Source organism: Lissotriton vulgaris, chromosome 12, assembly GCF_964263255.1.
Source record: "Lissotriton vulgaris chromosome 12, aLisVul1.2, whole genome shotgun sequence".
Taxonomy (NCBI): domain Eukaryota; kingdom Metazoa; phylum Chordata; class Amphibia; order Caudata; family Salamandridae; genus Lissotriton; species Lissotriton vulgaris.
This window is the reverse complement of record NC_141700.1, coordinates 787,743,226-787,759,967: the sequence shown is the minus strand read 5'-3', so window position 1 is coordinate 787,759,967 and position 16,742 is coordinate 787,743,226. Positions and strand designations below refer to the sequence as shown.

The 16,742-nt window shown below is 49.2% G+C and overlaps 1 protein-coding gene across 3 annotated transcripts in view; it reads left to right on the top strand.

Annotated features, from left to right (window-relative positions):
• The first annotated feature begins 14,668 nt into the window (after positions 1-14,668).
• Positions 14,669-16,742, top strand: part of LOC147678725 (asialoglycoprotein receptor 1-like) — a 154,457-nt gene continuing 152,383 nt past the window's right edge. For all 3 annotated transcript variants that reach the window (XM_086946181.1, XM_086946182.1, XM_086946180.1), the window contains exon 1: positions 14,669-14,820. The gene's annotated coding sequence lies outside the window, so the exon portion shown is untranslated. The remainder of the gene's footprint in view (positions 14,821-16,742) is intronic.

Sequence of the window (16,742 nt, the reverse complement as noted above, 5' to 3'; positions counted from 1 at the left end):
AGGTGTACTTCAGTTTCTTACACAAAGTTCATATTATTTTTCAGCTAATGCCATCTTTCGAATTTGTATCTCTTGACGCCAGTGTTTTGGGATTTCTCCCTCATCAGTAGAGAATTTTTACGGGTTGCTGGACATGCTGCCAATTTTCTAGAGGTACGATCCCACTCATAGTGTGCAGGCGTTCCAAAGCTCGTTGCCTTGGGGGCAGCTCATGAGAGCCTTTTAATAGTGAAAGTGGGTAGGAACACACTGCTTGCATGTAACAGCGCCATTGCCACATAGCGTCTTAGTAGGTGTACTTCAGTTTTTTACACATAGTTAATATTATTTTTTAGCTAATGTTGTCTTTCAAAATCGTTTCTCTAGACACCAGTATTTCAGCATTCCTTCCTCATCAGTAGAGAATATTTACGGGTTGCAACTACCAAGACGCTATGGGGGCTAATACATGCAAGCAGTGCATTCCGACCCACTTTCACTGATAAAAGGTTCTCATGAGCCGCCTCCAAGCTGATGAGCTTTGGAACGCCTGCGCGCTATGAGTGGGATTATACCTGAGAAAATTAGTGGCATGTCCATCAACCCATGAATATGCTCTACAGACTGGACAGGAAGGACGGCAGGGGCGGAGGGATTGCAATTGCGATCAAAGCTCCGATGGAATGCTCTCTATCACCCCTGACGATTGACCATTGCAAAGGGGGCTTTTTCACAATTATAATGGGGCCTCAACACTCCCTCTCGGGTATTCTTGTATACAGACCCCCAGGCACGCTGTATGATTTCACGGCTAGCCTGGCGGAAGCTACAGCACACCTAGCCATAAGAAAGAGTAGATTCATGGTGCTTGGAGACATGAATGTTCATTTTGATGATCTCCTCGACAAAGATGCTAAGGACATCAGGCAAGAACTACACTCCTTACAATTAGACCTGAAAAACTGTGCCCCCTCTCATAGACTTGGACATCTATTGGACCCTATCTTCGGGAATTGGACCGGAGTGCAAGTTCAACCACCTCTACCGGTACCCTGGTCAGATCCCTCCTTGATTCCGTTCCACGTACGGTTATTAGAGTCTGACCTAAAAAAAGATTGTGAACACCGCTACCAATGTCGGAAATGGAGAAATTTCTCTCAAGAAACTTTTATCAAAAGACTCGAAACAGGAGGACCTCCAGGAGGCATAGATCGTGAAACCGCATATAGTAGGCTACAGGACCGTATTTTAACTGCCTTAGAAAGCACTGCCCCTATTCGCAACATGAAAAAATCTAAGAATATGAAAAAATCTTCCCGGTGGTTCACTCCTGAACTTCAGGTAGCTAAATCCGCCTGTAAAAAATTAGAATGGGAATGGCGCCTTAACTTCTGCCCGACAGTTAAAACTCAATATAAAAAAGCTCAAAAGGATTACAACAAAAAAATACGCACCACTAAAGCCTTGCATTATAAAACCCGCATTGGGGAAGCAGTGAACTCCTCTCAGGAGCTATTTAAAATCTTCAAGGAAATCTCTGTGCTAACCAATGATAATACGTCCCATACGGACTCTGTGGAAACGTGTAATAACATCGCCAAATACTTTTCTGGAAAGATAACAGACATTTATGCCAACTTCTCTGGAAAATCGACATCTGGTCATGATTTTATGGAAAGTGAAGGAGTTAGTTCCACAGAGTCATGCTTACACTGTTTTTCGGTTCCCTCTCCAGAAACACTTACGAGCATATGTAAAAGTATCAAGTCGGGTTCCCCTCGTGACCCGGCTCCTCCTAAGGTACTAGGAGCGAGCTTAACAGTACTGGAACCATACTTTAGACATGTGCTCCAAGTCTCCTTTGCCTCGGCCAGTCTTCCTGAAGTGTGGAAGAAAGCTATTGTACTCCCAATTAATAAGAAACCCAATGTGAGCCAAGACACCCTTGAAAATTTACGCCCCATCTCTCTGCTACCTTATCTAGCGAAAGTAGCGGAGAAAATAGCCAATAAACAGCTCATGGCCCATCTGGAGACCAAGAATCTCCTTCATAGCTCTCAATCTGGCTTTCGGTCGGGATACTCCACGGAGACAGCTCTCCTGAGAGCGACTGAAACCCTACGGGCAGGAGCAGATGTGGGTCATACAATGGCACTTATTATGCGGGACCTCAGTGCCGCGTTTGACACTGTAGCACACTCCATCTTGCTACAGTGTCTAAACAAAGCCGGGGTCACCAAGGCGGCTCTGGGATGGCTGAAAGTGTTCCTTACAGACCGCTGCTTTCAGGTTCAGAGGGGAACCTACCTCTCAGACAGCATAGCCTTAGAACAGGGGGTGCCTCAGGGCTCTGCCCTGAGCCCCACCCTGTTCAACTTATACATGGCTCCTTTGGCAGACGTGGTTCAATCGTACAGTGTTGAATTAGTTTCCTACGCCGACAATACCCAACTGCTTATCTCCCTATCCCAAGCTCCCACCACAGCAGCTGCCAACTTTAAAGCCTGTATGCAGGATCTTGCAGGCTGGATGAACCAACACTGCTTGAAGCTTAATGGCTCTAAAACGGAGGTATTAGTGATAGGAGGAAATGATGCAAGCTGGACAAGAGAATGGTGGCCACCTTGTCTTGGTCCTTTACCTATTCCCTGTAAGGAAGCAAAGAATTTGGGTATATGGGTTGACCCCAAACTCTCTTTTGATGGTCATATTCATAGAGTAGTAGAGAAATGCTTCGGGGTTCTGAAGACCTTCAATCGCACGCTGGACCTTCTTCCTTTAGAGGCCAGACGAACCATGACCCAAGCCTTAGTGACTTCCCGTATAGACTACGGCAATGTGTTACTCCTAGGAACCACGGAAAAGAACATCAGGAGACTGCAGGTTCTCCAAAATACGGCAGCACGACTAGTCCTTAGACTACCCAAAAGAGCAGCCTCCAAACCTACTCTGGCTGCTCTACACTGGCTACCAATAAAAAAGAGGATCTTATTCAAAGCACTCTTAATGTGCTATAGGATCACCTCGCACAAAGCCCCTCCTTATCTGACGGATCTAGCCATCACCTACGAGCCTAATAGAACACTACGCTCTAGGGGAACTGGTCTACTTAAAATCCCCTGGACAAAAAAAGCCAGAATGGGAGGCCGCTCCTTTAGAGTGTTAGCGGCCAACAAATGGAACTCTCTTCCAGTGAACATCAGGCTAGCGGATACTGAAACTAAATTTAGGAAACCATTAAAGACCTACCTGTACACCCTCTAGTTTCAGGCCTCTCGACCACGTCTCCCTCTTTCTCCACAGCGCGGGGACACGCCAGGATGGCGTCGCCATGCGCTTTACAAACCCCTTTATTATTATTATTATTATTATTATTATATGGGAGGAATCTTGAAACACTGCTGTCTAGAGATACAATTTCGAAAGATGGCATTAGCTAATAAATAATATGAACTTTGTGTGAAAATCTGAACTACAACTACCAAGACGCTATGGGGTAATGGTGCTGTTTAAGCAAACAGTGCATTCCTACCCACTTTCACTGATAAAAGGCTCTTGTGAGCCGCCCCTCCCCCAAGCTGGCAAACTTTGGAATCCCTGCATGCTATGAGTGGGATTAAACCGGATAAAATTGGCAGCATGTCCAGCAATCCATAAATATTCTCTACTGATGAGGGAGGAATCCCGAAACACTGGTGTCTAGAGATACGATTTCGAAAGAGGACATTAACTGAAAAATAACATTAACTTTGTGTGAAAAACTGAACCAGAACTACCAAGACGCTATGGGGTAAAGACGCTGTTTAATGCAAGCAGTGCACTCCTACCCACTTTCACTAATTTATAAAAAATGTCTTGAGAGGTATGAAAATAGTTGATGTGATCCTACCATACATAGGGACTATCAGTAGTTGGAAAGTGCATGTGTCTAAAAATGTATGGTTTTAGGGAACTCTTTGTTTAGGTGTAGTTGTGCATGTGCAGGGGAAAAATGCAGCCATTCAAAGTGAAAATTACAAAAAACAATTTGATGGACAGAATGTAGATCAATGTCTTACATTCACCCCAGTACAAGGATCTGGGCCTAAATCCATCGTTTTTTGCACTCCACACCACCCTGGGTTAGATAATGGCTTTATGCTAATCAGCTCTGACCCTGTGCCCCATGGGAACAGTCCAGTCCGAACTACACAGCCATATCTTTCCCAGACCGGAATCAAGCATCCGAGGACCGGACCGGTTTCGAGGTAACACACCACACCACTGGAGTCAAGCTAGCCGGGCTGATGAGAGGTGTTACCTCGAAACCGGTCCGGTCCTCGGATGCTTGATTCCGTTCTGGGAAGGACATGGCTTTTGTAGTTCGGACTGGACTGTTCCCATGGGGCACAGGGTCAGAGCTGATTTGCATATCGCCATTGTCTAACCCAGGGTGGTGTGGAGTGCAAAAAAACGATGGATTTGGGCTCAGATCTTTTGACTGGGGTGAATGTGTGACATTGATCCACATTCTGTCCATCACCTGTTTTGTTGCAATTGCCGCCATAAGTGCGCTGGGGATGCTCAGACGTGGGTCCCAGGCACTCCACACCACTGGAGTCAAGCTAGCCGGGCTGATAAGAGGTGTTACCTCGAAACCGGCCCGGTCCTCGGATGCTTGATTCCGTTCTGGGAAGGACATGGCTTTTGTAGTTCGGACTGGACTGTTCCCATGGGGCACAGGGTCAGAGCTGATTTGCATATCGCCATTGTCTAACCCAGGGTGGTGTGGAGTGCAAAAAAACGATGGATTTGGGCTCAGATCTTTTGACTGGGGTGAATGTGTGACATTGATCCACATTCTGTCCATCACCTGTTTTGTTAGCAATTGCCGCCATAAGTGCGCTGGGGATGCTCAGACGTGGGTCCCAGGCACTCCACACCACTGGAGTCAAGCTAGCCGGGCTGATGAGAGGTGTTACCTCGAAACCGGTCCGGTCCTCGGATGCTTGATTCTGTTCTGGGAAGGACATGGCTTTTGTAGTTCGGACTGGACTGTTCCCATGGGGCACAGGGTCAGAGCTGATTTGCATATCGCCATTGTCTAACCCAGGGTGGTGTGGAGTGCAAAAAAACGATGGATTTGGGCCCAGATCTTTGGACTGGGGTGAATGTGTGACATTGATCCACATTCTGTCCATCACCTGTTTTGTTTGCAATTGCCGCCATAAGTGCGCTGGGGATGCTCAGACGTGGGTCCCAGGCACTCCACACCACTGGAGTCAAGCTAGCCGGGCTGATGAGAGGTGTTACCTCGAAACCGGTCCGGTCCTCGGATGCTTGATTCCGTTCTGGGAAGGACATGGCTTTTGAAGTTCGGACTGGACTGTTCCCATGGGGCACAGGGTCAGAGCTGATTTGCATATCGCCATTGTCTAACCCAGGGTGGTGTGGAGTGCAAAAAAACGATGGATTTGGGCCCAGATCTTTGGACTGGGGTGAATGTGTGACATTGATCCACATTCTGTCCATCACCTGTTTTGTTTGCAATTGCCGCCATAAGTGCGCTGGGGATGCTCAGACGTGGGTCCCAGGCACTCCACACCACTGGAGTCAAGCTAGCCGGGCTGATGAGAGGTGTTACCTCGAAACCGGTCCGGTCCTCGGATGCTTGATTCCGTTCTGGGAAGGACATGGCTTTTGTAGTTCGGACTGGACTGTTCCCATGGGGCACAGGGTCAGAACTGATTTGCATATCGCCATTGTCTAACCCAGGGTGGTGTGGAGTGCAAAAAAACGATGGATTTGGGCCCAGATCTTTGGACTGGGGTGAATGTGTGACATTGATCCACATTCTGTCCATCACCTGTTTTGTTTGCCATTCAAAGTGAAAGCATCCAATAGGTGGAGTGGGCTAGTCTGTTGATCTATGGCTTTTGCTGGGGTGGGTGGGAGTACATTTGAGTGACATGTCAAGTGACTAATGGTAAAGGAGTGTTGATTGAGAGAACCTATAGCCCCTTCGCTGCGGGGGTAATTCCCCCGCTGTGTTGGGAGGGGCGCACAGCACCCGCATGTTCATGACGAGCTGAGTTCGTCACAGGTGCACCGGCTCCCGTAGAACGCTCAGCACAGCAGGGAAATTCTCCCCGCACCTGAGCTGAGCTCGTCATGAGCACCGGAGCGCCGTGGCTCATGATGAGCTCAGCTCGTCATGAGCATGGAAAAGATTATAGGGATCTTTTTTCTGTATGATCTTTTTTTGATAAACATGAGGCTGGCAAGACAGCTAAAGGTGTCTTTTAGCCAGACCTAAAAAGAAAATGAGTAATCACTGTCACAGGAGGGAGATGTCTTTTGTTTGTTTTACAGATCCTCACACTGTGAACAGGAACGGACTTTAAAACTAAAAGTTGCCCTGGCAATAAAAGCTCAACACAGCCTCGATCTCTTTATGTCCTCGCACCATTGCTCTTTTTCTATCTATTCTCTCTCTCCTCCCTTTCTTCTCCCTCTCTGATCTCTTTCTCTCTGGCTTCCTTCCCCTTCTCCCTCTCTCTGTCTCTTGAAACCTCCCTGTGCCTGCTGCAAATAACCTCATGAAATGGAGGAAGTGACAGAGTCCCCCAAAGTGTCCCTGGTCTTTCAAAACCGGCCTCCAAGGTCTCCAGGCTACCGGGGAAATGCCCAGTGGAGAACAAGGCCTGTCTGGTCCTGGCTGTAGTCACAAGACACCACTGCTGGCTCTGAAGCTCCCACTGGCCTTACTTGGCAGGCGACTGTGTCTACCTGTATGTAGCAGGCACTGGGTGCAGGCAGCAGCACCCCAGCTGCAGGAGGCAGGAGGCAGAGTGCATGAGGCTGCAGCTTAGTGTGAAATACAATTCACACAGCTATGTTTTCATCTTTGCACGCTAGTGTGTGTTAGGAGATCATTTACAGGTATATGGTCTGACATAAATTGCAGGATGTAAATATTGTTTACAAAAATATCGACCCATTCAGTGTAGATTTTCTGTTGATTCCAATGATGCTATATCCTCGTTAACCCCTTAAGCGCTGCTGTCGGCCAACGGTCGTCGTGTGCACTACCTTGGTAGTGCTGCACACGGCCGTTGGCCGACACGGCCCCACCCGTTATTCGAACGTTCAGCACTGGGTGCTGAACGTTCGACGCTCTAAACGGGTTAAATATGTGGGTACTCCATATTTATGTCAAGGGCTGATCGGACAGTGAGGCTCTGGTACCACACCATGCATGCAAAACTCTTGCCCGACTTTCGCCACAGTCTCCAGCAGCAGGAGGACTAGTGAAATGAAAGACTCCTCCTCTAACCCCACCCTGTCCTTACACTGTCAGAGGTTGTGGTGGAGGTCATGGACCTTGCTGAGTCCAGCCCACAGCCACAGGAGTAGCAAGGTGTCATGTGCCCGGGTTAGACCTGGTAGGAAATAATGCTATTTTACATGTACACAGTTCTTTCCTAAAGTTGTCTCCACTTTGTCACATCGACTTCTGACACACATTTACTTATGTGACACTTGGGTTAGTTTCTTGGAAACACTGAGAACACTATGACATTGCCTTGGCATTATGTGCAAGGCCCTCATTTGCTCTACACAAATGTGTTCATCATTACGCTCATTTGGCGACACAGCTATCTGTTGAACGCAAACAATGGCTGCCTGATCACAATCTCGGCCCAAGGCAAGGATGCCTTTTTCTATACAAAACCATTTGTTTTTAAATACAATCAGAGGAGACGCTTCTGCTGACTCCGAGGGTTCCTGTGTGCTGAAGCTTTCACCCAGCAGCTGATTGGCATCTCCGTGAGGGGTGTCCAGTTCATGACCAAGGCGGGTCCTACACTCTTACCTACCAGATACAGGTGTTAGATCATACAGAAAAGGGTTTTTTGACAGAACATGCATTCACACCCTAGACACGCAGTTTAGGTTTGCATCCTAGGAATATGCTAGATTGTTATAATATTGCATGTGCTTCCAGATATCAGTTGTCTCAGCAAGATGGCGGAGCTCTTTGTTTTATTCACAGTCTTGACACTCACTATAACCATTGTCTGCCTCTCTCTATTGATCATTGCAGGACATGTTCTATACAAGAATCACTTTGGTTCAATAAATATTGTAAACGTCCCTTTGTGTATTCTTGGTATAATTCTCGGAGCGAAAGAGAGTGCGTGTGACTGAGCGAGAGGTTCTAATCTCTCATCACGGTTCCTGAGGGAACAGGGTTGTCATGTTTAGTAATTGCCAGAACTGTTTGCTCCCTCTCTGGGTTTAGGGGTGCAAATGGTGGCACTGTGAGCTAGCTGGTCCAAAGACGACATACTATGTGGGGGTGCACGGAATCAGTCTGGCACCATCCTAAGTTTACGTTGACAACAAATGTGCAGTTTCTACTGATTAGTGGAAACTACACGACAAAGGGTGGCATCAGAAGAGGAGGTAATGGAATGGGGGAAGATCAGTGGCATAACATAGCATAGTATAGCATAATGTAGCATAGCATAACATTGCGTAAACAACAGTGCTGGATCAGCAACAGTGCTCGTAAGAGTGCAACACCCGGTAAATACCCTGGCTGGTAGAAGACAGACTTCTTATGGTCCTGGGTTTTGGTGCTGTTAGGGTCTCCCTTTAACTGCCAAGTGTCTGAGGGACAGCAACAAGTTAAGCCTGCAAGTTTTACAGATGTTTGCTGAGACCAAAGGCCATATTATATCTACAGCTTGTGGTTCCCAGATGTATTCGAAAGGAGAACACGCTATTAAACAGAGTACACACCCGGTCTTCTGGCTGGATTCTTCTACTTGTTCACCCAGGTGAAGGGGTTTCATTGGTACAAGAGGTGCTTAAATGCTGCTGGGCACCGGTTCAAGAGTGAGTACCTACCAGGCCTCCTGTCTGGAGATTTATGTGTGTCACTTCTCGGGAAAGGGGCAGAGGATCATGGATGTATGATGCTGCTTGCCAGGCAGTCCACCGAGAGGCTTCTTGGCTAGATTGGGTCACATGCCAACATCTTAGGCAAGAGAGCAGGACAAGCCTTTTATGTAATGGAACATTTCCCTGTGGGCTGGAGCCCTTGGACGTCGGTTTTGAAAGCCCATGGCCCAGGTAGAGAAAAAGCGATCGGAGAGGGAGAGAGAATGAATGGATGAAACAAGATTGACTGCATAAGGAAACCAAGGGAACAGGGCAGGTTTGAGCATTTTTGGTTTTCCAGTCCAGCCCTGTGGACAGAAGACAGGATCTCAGCATTTCTCAGAAGATGTGACTCACCCACCAGCTGAAGGCTCTTCCTGGTCAAACAGCAGGCAGGGTTCTGCTCCCTTGCAATGCCAGGAGAGCTACAGCTGCAATCTGCATGCACTATTTACGGACACGGCTCCAATGTACTTTTGCGGCTAATACTGTCTTGAAGTACACCATTCTACATATACCCATAGGACTTCGCCCTACCATGAGCCTCACCTATGCGCCCTAGGATTCGCTTCAATCTTCTTTGACGTACTCGTCTGAGGATACATTTCATTTCTGCACCCTATTACCCTGAAGAAGCTCATGTTTGGGCGAAACGCGTTGGCTGGTTCTATCATACGAAGCACAACTGAGAATAAAAAGACCAGAACATATTCATCGGCAAATGCTTTTTACTGACGTATTCTTGTGTACTTAATTGTCTGTGTCTATATATTGCCTCTCATCAAACCAATTCACATAGTCTGCATGCACCCCCTGTCGCGGACAATTCCACTGATGGACGTGGTCACCTCCTGGGTCCCCAATGCCTCCAGAGGTAGGGCATACCCTAGCCTGAGTCCTGCTCGGCCCTGCTTGACGTGCACCAGGAAGGCGTGAAACAAGGTGCCATTCTTCTTCTAGGGTTGGCCAACCTACACATGACCTGGATCCCACCTGGAGCTTCGGCTCTTGATAACTGATGCTACTCTGAGAAATATTCCTCTCTGTTTTTAGTCGTGTACAGTTTCTTGGAGATGTCTATTTAAGCGAAAGAGTGACAGTCACACAGAACCAGGCACAAATGCATGAAGGCCAGCAGGGTGCACCTTCAACACCAAACCATTGATCAGTTACTGACAGCTCGAAGGAGGTGAATGTTGTCAAGTGTTCTTGAGGGGCGTGGGTGGGTGGTAGCAGGCAGTGGCCCAAGGCTCTAGTGCCTTCTACACCCAAAGTTTTCCCTAACATGAAAGTGATTCCCCCCCCCCCGCACTGAAAACAGCACCTGCTCCTTTAAGGAACTCTGGTAGCTTTTGGGAATGTAAACACAGGGATGTTGGTCTGCCATTCCTTCCAGGCCACCATCCTTGTGTTTGTAGCCAATCAGAGGGGGGTGCAAATGACGACCTGCTTTAATAATATCCAATAGGTGGGGCGTTCTGCAACCTGCTGCGATTTCCAATGGCACCTATTACTACACAGGGTGTATCACAAAATCAGAGACACGTCGCCAAATGTTGGTGTGCAGTTTCTGTGCCCTTTTTGCAACCTGTCCCTGGCTGCATCTGGTCCTCGATGGAACAATAGCATTTATCTTTGTGTTTAGACCCTTAGTTCGGCGTGAAATCCAGGGCTGGGGCAGGACAGGGCCTGACGCCAGAGAGCACATCCCGAGTGCAGCAAAATCATGGGAACCACAAGATTAGATTTTCACACTGCATTATTTCACTTCCTTTGAGAACAAGCATTGGCAAAAACAATAGGTATGGGTGTAGGATGTGAAGACGTTCTGATTGTTGCGAGACCCTTAGAAGCTCCTTTCCTGTCTGGTTCCTCCTCTGGTGACATTCAGAGGAACACTCCACAATAGGGTAATGACTCTATTGGCTTCCTTTAGTTGCGTCACAATAGCAACCTGCATATATTTTGCCGAGGTAAGCAGAGTGTCGGATTTAGGGCGGTGCGACCGGTGCCATCGCACCGGGTGCCAAGGTCGAAGGGGCGCCCTTTGTGTGACAGGCTGAGCCGAGATAAAGGCAGCAGCCTGCAGAGACCTTTTTCAGGGGATAGTTACAAAGGCAGGATAACTCTGGTGGTTAATGCACTTGGTGGTGAGAACTTCGATTTGTTTAGTCACAGTTTTCACGCATGAAAAAGTAGTATAGAGGGTTGATGTTCCAGCTGCAAAGAACGTGTGCCATGCAGATCATGTATTAGTATTTTATGTAGATAGCTGAGTGACTTATTGCTTTTGTCACCGAGATTCTTTTCTTAATTGAAGTTTATAAATGATGATATTTCTAATCCCGCACATTGAGCTATGAACTGGGTCAAAGTTTAGCATGCAAACTGGAAAGCATAGCTCTAGAACAGAGGTCTTCAAACTTTTTGATGCCGAGACCCCCTTGTAAAACCTTTTTAGGCGTAAGGACCCCCTTCCGACAAAAGTTTCTAGAAACTGGTACTCCTCATCATCAACTTTTGACAACCATAAATGCGCCTGTTAGACCTCATCACATCCATCCATCATTCATCCACCCACACTTTCACACATCCATCCATCCTTTCATCCTCACATCCATCCTTATATCCATACATCCATCCTTCAACCATCCACCCTTTCATTCTTCCATCCATACATCCATCCTTTACCCATCCACCCATCATTCATCCACCCACCTTTTCACACATCCATCCATCATTCATTCATGCAACCTTTTATCCATCCATCCATCCATCCATCCATCCACCCTTCCATCCATCCATCCATCCTTAATCCATCCACCCTTTCATCCAACCATCCACCCTTTCATCCATTCATCCACCCTTTCATCCATCAATCCTTCATCCGTCCACCCTTTCATTCTTACATCCATATATCTATACTTTATCTATCCCTCACCCATCCACCCTTTCATCCTTCCATCCATCCATCCATCCTTCATCCATCCACCCTTGCATCCTTCCATCCATACATCCATGCTTAACCCATCCACCCTTCCATCCATCACCCATCATTCATCCATCCACCTTTTCACACATCCATCTATCATTCATCCATGCAACCTTTTATCCATCCATACATCCATCCACCCTTTCATCCTCCCATCAATACATCTATCCATCATCCATCCACCCATCATTCATCCCCCCACCTTTTCACACAGCCACCCATGCATCATTCATCCATGCAACCTTTTATCCATCCATACATCCATCCTTCATCCACCCTTTCATCCTTCCATCCATCCATCCTTTAGCCGTCCACCCTTTCATCCATCGACCCATCATTCATCCCCACACCTTTTCACACATCCATCCATGCATCATTCATCCATACAACTTTTTATCCATCCATAAATCCACCCACCCTTTCATCCATCCATCCATCCATCCTTCATCCATCCACCCTTTCATCCTTCCATCCATCCACCCTTTCATCCTTCCATCCATCCACCCTTTCATCCTTCCATCCATCCATCCTTTCATCTATCCATCCATCCATCCACCCTTTCATCCACCCACTCACCATTCATCCACCCACCTTTTCACATATCCATCCATCCTTCATCCTTACATACATCCATCCACCCACCTTTTCTATGACTGTGTCATGGGGGGTAGGAGAGGGGGGGGGGGTCAGTATCTCTGTGTCTTCTTCCTTCTTTCCCGCTCATGGGAGGGCATTTCTGTGCCTCCCTGCTGGGGGGCGGGAGAGGGGACGTGTCACGGGACCCACAGCTCCAGGCGCGCAACATCCATTATACTCAAAGGGCTACACTACAGCCTGCTCCCCCAGATCCCACCCCCCACCCATTTCCCCCCTCCCCCAGCTCGTTTGTGTGAGCCCGCTGAAAACGTTTCAGGGACACACACAGCCACACCCGAGTACTTGACAGGTCTTTAAAAGACCTTCTACTTGTTAATGAGCCTTTGATGTTTTTCACACCTCGGTGTGAATTAGGCCTCCGCTGTGAGCACCCTCAATCAGCCCAACGCCAGGAATAGCATGCCCCTGACAGAATCTGCGACCCCCTTCCAAGGACTCCACGACCCCCCTAGGGGTCGCGCCCCACAGATTGAAGACCTCTGCTCTAGAACCTTATTGTTTTTGCTATCAATGTTTCATTATTTCATGGTTGCCTAAATGGGTTCCTTTGGGTGATGCAATTGTGTTAGTATGACAACGCAATCCATGTGTTTAGTTTCAAGTCCTGAATTTATGGACAGATTTGCTAACACGTGCCTGGTTTGCAGCACAAAACTTGATGCAAATGTGTTTTTTGAGCGCTAATCCCTGTCTACTAACTTTGGTGGAAGGGGTTTTGCATCAAACAGTGATGCCTCCTCAAGGCTTAAAGTTGGTGAATAGGTTTATTTTCTCCAAACCTTTCCCACTTGGCAAGTGTACTGCACCGTTAGCACACATACAAAGCGGTAAAGTGTCAAACCTTTCAACTTTCTCAAAGCATAGATTTTTGTGCTGCAAAGGTAGCCTTCTAGTGTGAACCCTATGTTTGACATTAAGCACACAATCTTGCACAATGGTGCAAGGGTGTGTGCATTGGCAAGATGTAGCCTAGGGTACGCCAGCAGGAAAGGGAAGAAACAGCAACCCCAGCGTAGTAGATGGGGCTCTGTTGGGCCCTCTTTGTTCCACTCAACGCAGCGCATCGACTTTAACTACTGCACGTGGTAAAAATGCAGTTAATCTGCCCCCACGCTTCTCCGGATGACGCCCTCTTAACATATGATGCTTAGCATTAGCAGTATGGATGACCTGTGACTCCACACCTTGTAGTCCTCATGGTCGTCAATAACATTTCCTATACATTGATTTACACACTTGTATGATTCATTGTGTCTGTATAATGCGTTTTTGGTCCAAAGCGCCATGACAGTCTAGATTGGGAAGAGTAGTGCTATAAAAAAGATGGTGAGGGAGGGGCTAAGGAAGGATGAGTGGCACCATTGGGGTGGGGGGGGGGGTGTTAATGAGCGAATTTGTAAGGGGGTCATTTGTGGGGGTGCCAACACAGATTATAGTACTGGGACCTACCCAGTGAGACCAACCCAGTCAAAACTTCCGCACCCTCACACCACGCATGACCAATCAGAAGCTGCCTCAGTTCAAAGCCTTTATCCATGCTCCATGCTCTGTGAAAACCACAACCACTGAAACGTCGAATCAACCCAGTACTTCAACCAATCAGCTCAATGCAATCGTTCTGGTAGAGTTCACTTCTCCCGCAGGGTGAATGAATGAATGAATTTGTATTTATATAGCGCATGGCTACCCTGAGGCCTCCCAACACTGAGGGTCTACGAGTCTCCTTTGCCCCGCCCCCTGAAGGGTGATGGCTTTCTAGACTGCAGGTGCACAACCCACTGGATCCTGTGGGTGGTCCCCAAACATGCCCCTGATTTTAGGGCTGACCTTGGGCAGAATCAACCTAGTGAGCCACAAACGGATGGGGAGTGTGTGTGGGGCGTGCAACCAAAAAGTACCCACGTGCTCAGTCTGAGCGGTGAGTCCGCCCTCGCTGTCGCTGGCGGAGGTCAGTGCATCCTGCCCCGGTGGCACGGGCCTATCAGTTGGGACAGGAACCGAGGCTCACACGTCCGGACAGGGCCGGTCATCATGTGAACTTCTGCTGACTTGGTGCAAACAAATATCCGCTTGTGCAATGGCTTCCCGACAGTTCTTTTTTAAACGTGGATTTTTTTTAATATTGACAGATCAAAGTGCTGGTGCGGAGAGGAGTCCAGGCGTTGCTGCCCCGGCTGCAGACCGAGCCCTGGAGGGCAGACTGGCACCGTGAGCAGGAGAGGGGTCTGTGTGCAGAGGAGCACAAGGAGGGCGTGCGAGGGCAGGTAAGGAGCACGAGGGAGGAGGAGGGGGGACTCAAGGGAAGATGGACTCACAGGTGAGGGAAGAGAAGGGTCTCAAGGTAAGGTTGACTCACAGGTGAGGGCAGAGGAGGGTCCCAAGGCAAGATGGACTCACAGGTGAGGGAAGAGAAGGGTCTCAGGGGAAGATGGACTCACAGGTGAGGGCAGAGGAGGGTTTCAAGGGAAGATGGACTCACAGGTGAGGGCACAGGAGGGTCTCAAGGGAAGATGGACTCACAAGTGAGGGCGGAGGAGGGTCTCAAGGGAAGATGGACTCACAGGTGAGGGCGGAGGAGGGTCGCAAGGGAAGATGGACTCACAGGTGAGGGCAGAGGAGGGGTCTCAAGGGAAGGTGGACTCACAGGAGAGGGCACAGGAGGGTCTCAAGGGAAGATGGACTCACAGGTGAGGGAAGAGAAGGGTCTCAAGGGAAGATGGACTCACAGGTGAGGGCACAGGAGGGTCTCAAGGGAAGATGGACTCACAGGTGAGGGCAGAGGGGGGTCTCAATGGAAGATGGACTCACAGGTGAGGGCAGAGGGGGTCTCAACGGAAGGTGGACTCACAGGTGAGGGCAGAGGGGGTCTCAAGGGAAGATGGACTCACAGGTGAGGGCAGAGGGGGTCTCAAGGGAAGATGGACTCACAGGTGAGGGCAGAGGGGGTCTCAAGGGAAGATGGACTCACAGGTGAGGGCAGAGGGGGTCTCAACGGAAGGTGGACTCACAGGTGAGGGCAGAGGAGGGTCTCAAGGGAAGGTGGACTCACAGGTGAGGGCAGAGGGGGTCTCAAGGGAAGATGGACTCACAGGTGAGGGCAGAGGGGGTCTCAAGGGAAGATGGACTCACAGGTGAGGGCAGAGGGGGTCTCAAGGGAAGATGGACTCACAGGTGAGGGCAGAGGGGGTCTCAAGGGAAGGTGGACTCACAGGTGAGGGCAGAGGAGGGTCTCAAGGGAAGGTGGACTCACAGGTGAGGGCAGAGGGGGTCTCAAAGGAAGATGGACTCACAGGTGAGGGCAGAGGGGGTCTCAACAGAAGGTGGACTCACAGGTGAGGGCAGAGGGGGTCTCAAGGGAAGATGGACTCACAGGTGAGGGCAGAGGGGGTCTCAACGGAAGGTGGACTCACAGGTGAGGGCAGAGGAGGGTCTTAAGGGAAGATGGACTCACAGGTGAGGGCAGAGGGGGTCTCAACGGAAGGTGGACTCACAGGTGAGGGCAGAGGAGGGTCTCAAGGGAAGGTGGACTCACAGGTGAGGGCAGAGGGGGTCTCAAGGGAAGATGGACTCACAGGTGAAGGCAGAGGAGGGTCTCAAGGCAAGATAGACTCACAGGTGAGGGCAGAGGGGGTCTCAAGGGAAGATGGACTCACAGGTGAGGGCAGAGGGGGTCTCAAGGGAAGGTGGACTCACAGGTGAGGGCAGAGGGGGTCTCAAGGGAAGATGGACTCACAGGTGAGGGCAGAGGGGGTCTCAACGGAAGGTGGACTCACAGGTGAGGGCAGAGGAGGGTCTCAAGGGAAGATGGACTCACAGGTGAGGGCAGAGGATGGGTCTCAAGGGAAGATGGACTCACAGGTGAGGGCAGAGGGGGTCTCAACGGAAGGTGGACTCACAGGTGAGGGCAGAGGATGGGTCTCAAGGGAAGATGGACTCACAGGTGAGGGCAGAGGATGGGTCTCAAGGGAAGATGGACTCACAGGTGAGGGCAGAGGATGGGTCTCAAGGGAAGACGGACTCACAGGTGAGGGCAGAGGGGGTCTCAAGGGAAGATGGACTCACAGGTGAGGGCAGAGGGGGTCTCAAGGGAAGATGGACTCACAGGTGAGGGCAGAGGGGGTCTCAAGGGAAGATGGACTCACAGGTGAGGGCAGAGGGGGTCTCAACGGAAGGTGGACTCACAGGT